Raw genomic sequence first — 12,743 nt, forward strand, 5'->3', positions numbered from 1 at the left:
TCATTGCTCTTCATACCCCAAACCTAGCTACCCCTACCAGAGCTCTCTATACCTCAACCCTAACCTCCTGACCACTATGAGCAGTTTCCATACTCCAATCCTACCCTGATCACCACTATCAGCCATTTCCATACTCCAATCCTACCCTAATGACCACTATCAGCCGTTTCCATACTCCACCCCTACCTTCCTGACCACTATCAACCATTTCCATACTCCAACCCTACCCTAATGACCACTATCAACCGTTTCCATACTCCAACCCTACCCTAATGACCACTATCAACCGTTTCCATACTCCAACCCTACCCTCCTGACCACTATCAGCCGTTTCCATACTCCAACCCTACCCTAATGACCACTATCAATCGTTTCCATACTCCAACCCTACTCTCCTGACCACTATCAGCTGTTTCCATACTCCAATCCTACCCTATTGACCACAATCAATCGTTTCCATACTCCAACCCTACTCTCCTGACCACTATCAGCCGTTTCCATACTCCAACCCTACCCTAATGAACACTATCAACCGTTTCCATACTCCAACCCTACCCTCCTGACCACTATCAGCTGTTTCCATTCTCCAATCCTACCCTATTGACCACTATCAGCCGTTTCCATACTCCAACCCTACCCTAATGACCACTATCAACCGTTCACATACTCCAACCCTACCCTAATGACCACTATCAACCGTTTCCATACTCCAACCCTACCCTCCTGATCACTATCAGCCATTTCCATACTCCAACCCTACCCTCCTGACCACTATCAGCCGTTTCCATACTCCAACCATACCCTGATCACCACTATCAGCCGTCTAGATAGAGTGTAGACAAAAGTGGAGGACAGAGGAGAGCCAGAGAGAGTGAGCCAGTACGAGAGAAAGTGAGAGAGAGTGTGGACGATAGAACAAAAGCGAGAGAGAGAGAGAGAGAGAGAGAGAGAGAGAGAGAGAGAGAGGGTTCAGAAGAGATGATTACAGAAGGGTGTTCCACTAATGAAAAGCACACAGATACAATAAGCCACCAGTCAGCCATGGACAAAGTGAGGAAATTGTCAAGCTGGAGGCACTGAGGTGAGCGGGAGACATTGACACTGGGGTAAAGGAGAGGTGGTGCAACAGGAAAGAGAGGAAAACAAAGAAAAAATGAAAAAAATTCCTTTGCCTTCCTCACGGCCAAAAAGACAAGTAAAACATGCAAGCACTTCAAAGTATTAGATTTTTAGTTTTTTTTTTGCAGCTTCATACAGGCAAAATATACATGATATGATCATGAACAAAAAAAAAAATAGGACCAATACCAAAATCCAGCACATGGTAAATATAATATACACTCTCCTCTCAAAGACAAAGTTATTTCATACTTGCTGTACACTTGAGATTTGAAGTTGAATATAAAACATTAGAAAACATAAAAAAAAAAAAAAAAACTATGTTAAACATGTGGATGATCTGTGCTTCCTGTTGTTCAGGCCTGTCCTACAAGACTGCCCACAAGAAATCTACTCTTGTAGATTGTCCTGGATTTTGCCTGTGAATACTGGATACTGTTAAAAAAGACTGAACCAACATAAAGAGCAGTGAGCTGTCTATAAAAGAAAAGCAAGTCGTTTTGATGTGAAGAAAAGAGCTAAAATCAATCAAAGCCACTGATGTAGTAACAACCAGACACGGAAGAGATCCGTCAAGAGAAATAACAGCAGTTGATGACACATTGTGGGAGCTGTGAAGAAAAACTCTAAAACAACAGCCAGTGATGCTACAAACAACCTCCCCAGGGCAGGGGTGAAGAACATCCACATCAATCCACAGCTCTAAAAAGCACATTGAGAACAGAAATACTGAGGCATTAGTACAAGATTCAAATCATAAACACGCTGTAATCAAGAGAATTTGCAAACATACATGTATAGATAAGCCATAAGTGTATAGATGGCGCCATTTTCTAATTTAGGGCTTGGAAATATACAGATATTAAATAATGACAATATTGCAGTATTGCATCTGCTACACGTTACCACCTGTGTGCGATTGCATTCAGGGGGGAAATTCAGGGGCCGTTAGTATAGAAATGGTTCAGTTCCTGAAGGAATTACATAACAGAGTAATGATTATGTTGTAGAAATACAGTCTTAAAAACACAAAAAAACACAATCCAGTGCAGTTTACAGAAAAATATTACAAAGACAGCAATTGATACTTACGACTTGAATATCCAGCATGGTGTATTTTTATTGTTACAAATACTGATACTTTAAGATTATACTATTATTTATTCTATTTTTTTTACTGTACTGTATCATATATTACAAATTCTCTTAATTATATAGAGATATGTTTTGTTGGTCATATTGCCAGGCCTATTAAAAGATGGTTATCAGATCTAGACAGACAAAGGACATAAAAATTGAAACTGTCAATTTCAGGAAAATAAAGAACTAGACCTTGTCCATCAAATACTGTTTTTTAGGGGAAAGGTCCTCATCTACCCACCCCAAAAGGCCAATTGTGCTCTCTGGCAAGCTGCATGACCGGGATTCAAACGAGCACTCTCCCAATCATTTTGACAGCACTTGCAGTAAGACCACTGGACCACTCGGTACCCCCCACCCAATACTTTCACAGAAGACTGTAGATGATTTGAATGTTCTTTATAGGGATTTATTTCGGTATTTATTCAGTATTCCCAAATATTACCCACACCTATAAGAAATTGATCTAACGGAGAAATGTAAAGCCTTTATACAGTGACTTTTTAGTTAAAACTATAGGACTATTTATTTCTAAAGCTTATAGATCTTGAGTACTGAATGTAGTTGGCTTAGAAACACTAAAACACAATATTCAACATTTCAGTTCTGATTATTTGGCCAAAAAGAGAGAGAGGGAGAAAGAAAAGAAGAAAGATTGGTGAGAAGGGAAACAAGTGTGCAAATCTGCCGTTTATAAAAGAGCAATATAAAGCAAAAGTCTACTTGGTTCAAATGAATGTAACTATATTCCGGCGCACAGATTGAAAATCTTAAAGTGCTGAACGCCCTCAATAACTTTCTTTCATTATAGAAGGACAGAGCTGAGAATCTTTTTAAGGTCAGATCATGAGGGTAATTACTCAGCCCTGACCCAGCTGAATTTGTGTGTGTGTGTGTGTGTCAGAGTTAAGATTGAGGCTGTTCAGCAATTTAGTATGAATTTTAAGAAACAGTTTTCTATTCAATTCCAAAGCAGACTAAAATCATCATGGAAATAACTCCCAGACAGAGTGGATTTGGGATGAAGATAGCAAGAGTGTTCAGAATGATCACAAATAGAAAAGAGAGGAAAGACGGAAACACGAGATAGGGAAGAAAAAGAGGACAAAATGGGTTTTCTGACCACCTTCTAAAGTGGTTATATACAAAATTAAAGCTCCTAGAATTGTGCATCCAGAGCAAACATCAACCTAAAGCACTAAAACAGACAAAGCAGAAAAAACAGGCTGAAGCTTCTCTGTCAGACTCTAAGAGAGCAAGCGAATAAAAGCTGACCTATCCGGAGCAGAGTAGTGTCCACAGGATTTACAATTCCTAAATATTTACTGGGCATAATTACTACAGATATGCTGTTCTGAGGCAAAACAAGGAAGGTCAGATTGGAAGGTCGTTCAGGAGACAGTTAGAAATGATTATAGATGAAATAGTACAATAAATCAACAGCATTGAAAGGAAAACAGTCCAGGTCCTTGACATTCAATGTCAAACACCCCCCACACACATTTTCACATTTTTAAAAACAACATTTTCTTATACATTTCTGACATCAGTGGATTTCCTTACTGCAGCAACAAAAATAATCCAAGTATGAAGCACTGGAAATTACGCAGGATACCACTGGCCTGGGTATAAATTGTCTGAAAAAGTAGATACTACCTCAGACGTCCAGTAGGGCTGGGGGATGTCTTGGTACATATGCTTGAGAGAAATGGTGATGTATAAACAGCACATATATAAGCTGTGTATTCATATGTACCACATTAAAGGGGTTACAATTCAACATTACAACCACTGTCTGATACCAATATTTACATGTAAAATAAACTAATAATTCAAAATTAGTACAGTATCGCAAAACAAAAAAAGATCAAGATATTTCGATCTATTTTTGAACACCCCTAGTGATATGATGTGATTTGAAATCACAAAAGCCTTAACAAGCTACAGACTTATGTTAACATATTAGTATTTTTATTTGTGACACTAAAAACACAGCATACAGTATATTTATAAATACTAAGTCACATTTTACAACTACTACTACTACTACTACTACTACTACTAATAATAATAATAGTAATAATAGCACTCTTTTTTAGTATTTCACTGGTTCAGTAAATTGCCTTCTTTTTTTGGAATAAAATGGCACACTGATTTTAAACTGTGTGACCTGTATGATTTTAAGATATGGCATTTTGTTCTCATTCTTTTATTTTGTCTTGTAATATATACAGCTCTGGAAAAAAAAATAAGCGACTACTTAAAAAATTATGATTTTTTTGTAATTTTACCAAATTGAAAACCTCTGGAACATAATCAAAAAGGAAGATCATTAAACTGCTTGATTTTTTGCAACAGGAGTGGCATAAAGTTATTCAAAAGCAGTGTGTAAGACTGGTGGAGGAGAACATGCCAAGATGCATGAAAACTGTGATTAAAAACCAGGGTTATTCCACCACATATTGATTGAAATACTGGACTCTTAAAACTTTATGAATATTAACTTGTTTTTTTTTTTTATTATTTGGGGTCTGTAAGCTCTGCATCTTTTTGTTATTTCAGCCATTTCTTATTTTCTGCAAATAAATGCTCTAAATGACAAGATTTTATTTGGAATTTGGGAGAAATGTTGTCTGTAATTTATAGAATAAAACAACAATGTTCATTTTACTCAAACATATACCTATAAATAGCAACACACACACACACACACACATATATTTACATATATTACCTAGCCCTAATAATTATATAATACAAACATAAATATAAATTCCCTTCAGATATCAAATGTTATATACTCAATTTAGTCCAAACATATAACAGGCAGAACAGTCTTACTACCAGGTCTTTAATTCAGCACAAGAGGGGGTAACATTAAAATCCATGGCAAGGTAGTTTTTTGTTTTTAGTCAGTTAGTGACGCTCGATCCTCTGGCCCTTCAATAGTACTGGTCATTATGAAAGACAGCACAAATAAAGCACTTTTCATCCACATAGGAGGGAAATCACACAGAAAACTATTAAGCTTTACAGACAGAACACTACCTGAGATGCAAGTAAAGAATCCCTGTACTTTTAAGAGAACTAAAAAACAGAACACTGTATGATTGTTGAAGTTTGCCAGACATTCATCATTACAGTCAATATAGACATAAAACCGTCGTAGCAAAGAGCCCAGCACTCATCCATACAGACCAGCCAATGATACGCAGAATTGAGAAATTCAGGGGGATTGTACATTCAATCATAATCCACAACATGTCAGCTTTGAGCCAGTGCCCACATCAGTCGTCCTGTAATGAACAGGATTATTACTGCCACTTCAATACAGTATCTCCAATGAACACTTCAAAAGTGCTTGTGCTTTATGTCTTGATCAAAAGCACTTGAGTATCCATTAAATTACAGTAACCAACAGTGAATCAGACCTGGGAGATGAAAGAAGTGCTCAAAACTGCAGAAGAAGATTAAAAAAGTGGCCTTCAGAACTTTTTCCATTTGTTATTTCCTACTTAGGAGTCCCTAAGCAGAATGAAAAACTTCTTAGTTATCATTAAATCAACATGAAAGGCACATTTTAAACCCCATAATCTTAAATGAGTATTGATAGCAGGTAAAATAGCATCCAAAACATTTTCAGTGAGGGAGAATTTGGCGATGCAGCTGGTCATGGCATATTGTTGTGTTTTTAAGCCAAGATTTTGAGAGAGCAGCAGCATGTGAACGAACTTTGTACTGTTGAAACAGTTGAAGTTGAAGTGTGCCTTCAGAAACAGTAGAGCCACTGGTTTCTGGATCTTATTAACACAAATTAAGTTGGACTGTCAAAGTGCCAGTAATGAAGAATTGTATCTGCAGGACTATTCAAGGTGCTTGTGATTGGTTATCACAGAACACCATTAGAAACATCTACAATTCCATACAGTTGTCGCCCATGCTGTGTTACACAAGTGTTACAAACAAACTCATTTTTGTGAATGTGCAGCACAATATACAACTCAAAAAAAAAAAAAGAGACCACTTAAAAATTAAAAAAGATTTTACCAAACTGAAAACTTCTGGAATATAATCAAGAGGAAAACAGATGATCACAAGCCATCAAACCAAACTGAACTTTTGCACCAGAAGTTATCCAAAAGCAGTGTGTAAGACTGGTGGAGGAGAACATGCCAATATGCATGAAAACTGTTATTAAAAACCAGGGTTATTTCACCAAATATTGATTTCTGAACTCTTAAAACTTAATGAATATGAACTTGTTTTCTTTGCATTATTTGAGGTCTGAAAGCTCTGCATCTTCTTCATTTCGTTATTTTAGCCAATTCTCATTTTCTGCAAATAAATTTTCTCCTCTAAATGAAATGAAAGGTCCGTAGTTTATAGAATAAAACAACAATGTTCATTTTACTCAAACCTATACCTATAAATAGCAAAATCAGTGTAAATGATTTAGAAAATGAAGTGGTCTCTTAATTTGTTCCAGAGCTTTATTTACACCATAAAATAATGTTTTGTTCCTGGCAACCTTTATCTTCCTTCCAAATAGTACTGAAATAAAACACTTTTTGCTACTTTTTTTGATGATGAGTATGTTAAACACTGCTGAAGGCTGTAATACACTCAATATATTAGTTAGAATGCCTTCGAACAAACTACAAAACAAACAAAAAACAAAAATGAATGGGAAAGATGTAGCAAATCCATATTAATTATGCAATATAGTTTTCATCACAGCAACCACTGCAGTTGCATTGACAATTTTTATAGTCAGCATTCTTCTTCTTTAAAGGTAAAACAGAAAACAAAGCATAAGCATAAGCTATGACCCTTAATTAGGCTGTAGAACAGAAGAACATCGTCTAGTGATCAGTGTAATTGGACATGCCCACTAATCCTCTTTAAATCCAGTCTGATAAGACTCAATGCCCAATGTCAGAAAACCTAGGAGAACGGAGAGAAGATAAATCTCAAACTTCAGGCTACGTCCTCATGTTATGCTCTCAGCTATAGAGAAAATGATCAAATAATTAATTAATAAAATATTTACAGAGTATTAGTCCAGATCACAAAAATAATCCTGCATTTACATAAATAAACATAATGCAATCAGGGGATTATTTCCAAACATAACCAATCATTGTAGATGCTGCAGAAAACAAAAGATTGACAGAAGGCTCATTTAGAGGTGGATGTATACAGAGAATAATGCATTGGTTACTGTAATAAGGCGAAAGCCCTCATTAACTACAACAACCTGAACAATCTGTTATAAGCCTCTCTAAATCAGAATTAAATCAGTATGAGAAAGCACCAGACTGAACTCAGAAATGTACAGTCCCCTCCAAACGTATTGGAAGAGTGAGACCAATCCATTTATTTCTGCTAAAAATATTTGGAAATATTTAATCAAAGGATGAATATGAGACAAAATATCAACATTTCAGCTTTTAGTTCAAGGTATTTACATCTGGATCTGATACACAGTTTAGAAGATTCCAGTCTACATAGAGAGATTGGTCTTACTGTTCCAATACTTTTGGAGGGGACTGTAAAAGGAATATCTGTTTAAGAGATACAAAATTATTATTATTATAAGCAGCAGTAGTCGCATCATTATTACTATTAACAACAATAATACATATAGCACCTTTTAATGCTTTTAAAATACATCTCAAAGTGCTGTACAAACAGTTAAGCAAAAAAAAAAAAACAAGTACAGATTAAAATTTTTACCAGAAAAACAATAAAAACAATAAAAACAATTACAACAATAAAAAACAACAGCAAAACAATAAAAAGCTATTTAATTAAATGCTAGAAATTCAAAAATGTTAGTAAAAAAGATAATAAAACAAATAAAATTCATTTGTATACAGTGAATTTCAATAAAAAAAGATTTCAAAACGTAACTTGAATAAAATAAAGATTAATGTGAGAACTAGTGATGTACGACATGGACAGAAATCAACAAATCAATTAATGCTGTTGGATATCCTGATATCAATATTTTCGATATCCTTAGATTGAGTTTGTCATTCATCATGTTTTCGCAGCTCTTTTGTTTTCATTTTATCGTAATACTATTCGCAAATCTTATGGACATGAGCCTTTAAATAGGCAACACTGTGAATATAGTGTTATATTTTTAGTGTATTTTTAATTATTATAATTTTATAGGTCATGTGTGTTTTGTAAGCATTTATTGTGCACTATTCTCCCACAGTGGAGACTGAGGCAAGTTAGGCCTTGTTAGTAAAGTACAGTGGTGTGCAGTGAGGCCCTTCTAACCCTTCAGAGAAGGGGTGACAATAAATGCATGTAAATAATTACAGAATTTTGAATCAGGAAATATACATCATAGCTATTGTAAGTGTAAGAATTTATTTTATAAATTAACTAAAATAAATAAACAGCAACTAATTTAAAGCATTAGTCGGTGTTTTTCAGTTGCTACAGGACTCTTATCTGACTGACCGCTGTTCTAACCAATCAAAGCTTTTAAAAATAGCTTCTGCCCCCCCGTGTGACTGCGTGACCCTTCTGCTGATTTTGAGAAGGGTGTAGTAATGAGTCTATTTGCAAAGTCGAAGGACAGTCTAACCAATCAGATTCATGATTTTTCACTACAGGGGCAGGGCCATGACTGTCTAACCCTTTCTCAGGTATTACGTGCTACTTAGTCTAAAACGGCGCTCATGCTGGATTAATTCAATAGTTAGCGAACTATCATGGAATTGCGGCTGCAAAAGAGACAGATATTGTGTCACATCATATTAAAAAGCCTTTTTAAAGGCTGTCCTTCAATGTGAAACTAATTCACAATAATAGGCGGCCTGACTGGTGAGTTTTCTTGTGTACTTAATGTTTTGGATGCCCTGGTGTCCTGTAGACATACAAATGAGTGATCTTTGTTAAACGGTTGTGCTTGTAGGCAAATTAAGCCTTTATTGTTGGGTCTATTGTACACTTTTGTAGTTTGTAGCTGTATTTGTGGGCTGTTGGTTTGTATTAAGTTAATATAACTAAGTCAAGAGAGAGAATATGTAGTTATTTTAATTTGTGTCTATGTATCGGTCGGCCGGTGGCCGGGTGGGGGTGGGGGTGGGGATGGGGGGGTGGTGTGGGCGGGGTATGGAGGGGTGGTTGCAGAAGGGGTACCCACAATATTTACTGCACGCCACTGGTAAAGTATAGGTTGTTAGTAAAGGTGATAATGTAATACATGTAGAGCAGTCAAACACATAGTAAATAACACCAGCACCGTTCAGACAGGCGAGCCGGGCTCAATTCACAAGTTTCCCCTTCTGACACATTTTCACCATCAGGAGTGATATTCTAGGTGAGGAGCTTGAATGGACCTGACTGACAGTGAAGATGAATAGCTGGAGTGAGGAGAATAAAAATGTCAATCTTTATCCATATCACTGAGCTCAGGAGAGCTGGAGGAGTTTTAATATGTCTAAATGACCTGAATAACTCCCACAGGTCCTGTAGTGAAAGGCTAGAGATATACGTTCTGTTTGGACACATTTACACAGACAACTGGATGTGAAAGAAAAATAATAAAAGTTTACATACTAGAGGCCTCCATTTACCATAGCAGCAAGGACACATCATACAAATCATACAAATCCTCGGGTAAAAGATGTTCTTTAAAGCTTTCTGCCATGTGAAGGGGCTGCACTGTCCCCAGTCCTTCTGTAGGGGGATTATGGTTGTGTATTGAAGGGTTTGGCAATATATCACAATGATAAGTATCACAATACAGGTGTTACAGTTCAACATATCACAATAATATCACAATATACTATGATACTGAAAGCAAGACAGTATAGGTTACAAATAAACTGCCACAGTATTAAAAAAACAACAAAAAAAAACATACATTACAGTGGAATCTGAAGACAGAGTACAACACTGCTCTCTACTGGCTGAAGTTTAAACAACACAACATGAACCACTCTCTGCCACCAATTTTACATGTAGCGTGGTCACCTCTATTATCAGCCATTTCAATCAAAACACTGTAAATCTAAGCTTACTGTAAATTAACTGAAGCGCTTTACAGACCCAAATAAACTGTTTACAGGAGAGAAATCTGTGCAGATTAACATTCAGGATTTGTTTGACTTTGAAAGAAAATATATATATATTTTTTTTAAGAATTACAGTTTTGGTTACTTCAGTTTTGGTTACCCCCAGTGGCAAGACCTGCTGAATTACAAGGGTCCCCTATTACCAGCCAACTTAATTTCTGCTTAAAATACCCTAAATTAAATGAAAAAAAAAAAAAATGTATACCTAAGCTTTTGTTTTAATAACACATATTTTCCATGATATTAGTGGCCGATAATGTGTGTAATAATACGTATTTTCAAATTTGTTGGGCTTAATTGTGTGGAACAAATCTCAGCCTGCGCCGCCTATTGGAGACATGGCGTTTCTGGTGTTTCCCAGATGTGTATAATGACATCTTATCTTTCCTGTGGGAGCATCCAAATTTGGATTACGAACCCTTGTTCACTTTTTAGGGATCCTAAATAGTATACAGCGTGAAAAGTTTTTTTTTTAATTTTTTTTTTTTTAATGCACAGATTTACAACATATTAGCCATAGTAAAATAATGTTTTATGACAGGATTTTTTTGTCAGAATAAAGTTTAGATTAGGTCAAAAGTGAAAGACATGTTTTGAATTTCGTTATCGCAATTGACAGAGAGGGAAAGGAAACAATAGGTGGAACTGGCCAATAATAGGGGCACGGCCTATAATAGGGGAGCGTATTTTAAATAAGTAATTAAAAATCTGTACTCCGTGTTTTTTTTTTTTTTTTTTTAAATCATACAGTACTTCAAAACAAAACAATGCAAAACTTAACAATATAACAATACACTGTTTTTTAGCAATGCAAGGCTCTGATTCAGAATACAGGCTTGAAATTCTGTGTCCAGCTTGTGCTAAAGAATAGAATTGTATGGGTGTTTCTAATGCTTCTTCTGCATGCATAAAAGCACAAACCTGGTACAAAATGGAAGTTCAAGATGTAATCTAAGACAGTACATTACTAGACGCTGTCTGCCAGGAGTAAATAATAAAAGACTCTCCCCTGTTCACCTTGGCCCAATCAATCCACTTAGCCATGAAGAGTGCACTGGCAACACAGAGGAATCCATAAACCAAATGAGGTGTCCTAGAGCCTCACAGGAAAAGACAACTAACAAACTCGAATGGATGGTTTTAAATTCCTTCTTTTCCAAGATAATGAGGGGAAAAAGTCAGAACTTTAAGAAAACCAAGTTTTCAATTTGAGACTTTTCTTTTGAAAAGCAGCATGCAGTTCTTGTGGGAGGCTTTACAGGAGCATAAATGAGGATATGGATTTAGTTACAGCTTTTAAACTATTAAACCAGGAAAAATACAATATTCCAAATTAAAACATCTCCCCATCCAGCTTTTTACTAGCCAGAATCACAGTAGGTCAATGGAAATCAATGGGGGTAAAAAAGGTTAACTCCTGGACTGGACAGCAGTCTATTTACACACAACCATTAATTTACACTCACACCTACAATTAGGGTGAACACAGTAAGCTCACGCTTCTCAGCCAAAACATGTAATCAGCATTCAACCGATATTTCTCTAATTGCGTCAATCCTATAATATATATGATAGAAAAGGATCGCAGCAGCTCTGTGCCAGGATTATTCTAGGGACTGCTTTGCCACAGAGAGCTGCAGTTTCTTGTTCAACCACTATATATACTATGGAGGTGATGTACGGCTGTGGACACTCAAACAACCGGCCTGGCTCAGTCAGTCTGGTGTTTGATATATATATATATTTTTTTGCAGTTTTGAACGTGAACTCATTTGTAAAATGTGTAGGACTAACATGTCTGGTGGAGGAAAGACAATCAAGACTTTTAATACCATTAACTGGATACTCCTCTTAAGAGTGTATCTTTCAGCCCATACACGGAGTTGCTATTAGCACAGCAACACAGAAAAAGAGCGTACACTATACACTAGGGGTGTGACGAGATATCGTGGCACGAGATCTCGCGAGATTAAATGTGACGATATTTCTCGTCAAGCTTAAACCTGTCTCGCGGGAGAAAAAAAAAACAGTTTAGTGTGGACTTTTTAAGAGGGATCTGGCAACCCAGTAGCAGCGAGTGTGAGAGCAGCTCTCAGCAGACCCAATGCGGACCCAAACCGATAAACTACTGAGAAGGATTTAATTGTGCGGCGCAGTAAACTCACAGACCAATCACGTGTGGGGTAAGATCACTAAACGCTCTCTTCAGTCTATCAGATCTGTGCAGACGCGGTAAGGAAATAAATAAATAAATAAATGAACACACCGCTTCTCACGCGGGATCGAACCCGTGTTGTCAGGGTCGCGGTCGTGAAAAACCGCCTTTATAAGGAGATAGGGAGCCCGAGAAAGGGCGGAAAAATGAGAACGGGCGGAAACTAGTCA

General features: G+C 36.6%; 1 protein-coding gene across 3 annotated transcripts in view; it reads right to left on the bottom strand.

The window, feature by feature from the left end:
* The window catches only part of rad18 (RAD18 E3 ubiquitin protein ligase), a 91,801-nt gene that overhangs the window by 16,381 nt on the left and 62,677 nt on the right, over window positions 1-12,743 (bottom strand). The gene's annotated exons all lie outside the window — the stretch shown is intronic.

The sequence above is a fragment of the Astyanax mexicanus genome, chromosome 5 (assembly GCF_023375975.1).
Source record: "Astyanax mexicanus isolate ESR-SI-001 chromosome 5, AstMex3_surface, whole genome shotgun sequence".
Taxonomy (NCBI): Eukaryota; Metazoa; Chordata; class Actinopteri; order Characiformes; family Acestrorhamphidae; genus Astyanax; species Astyanax mexicanus.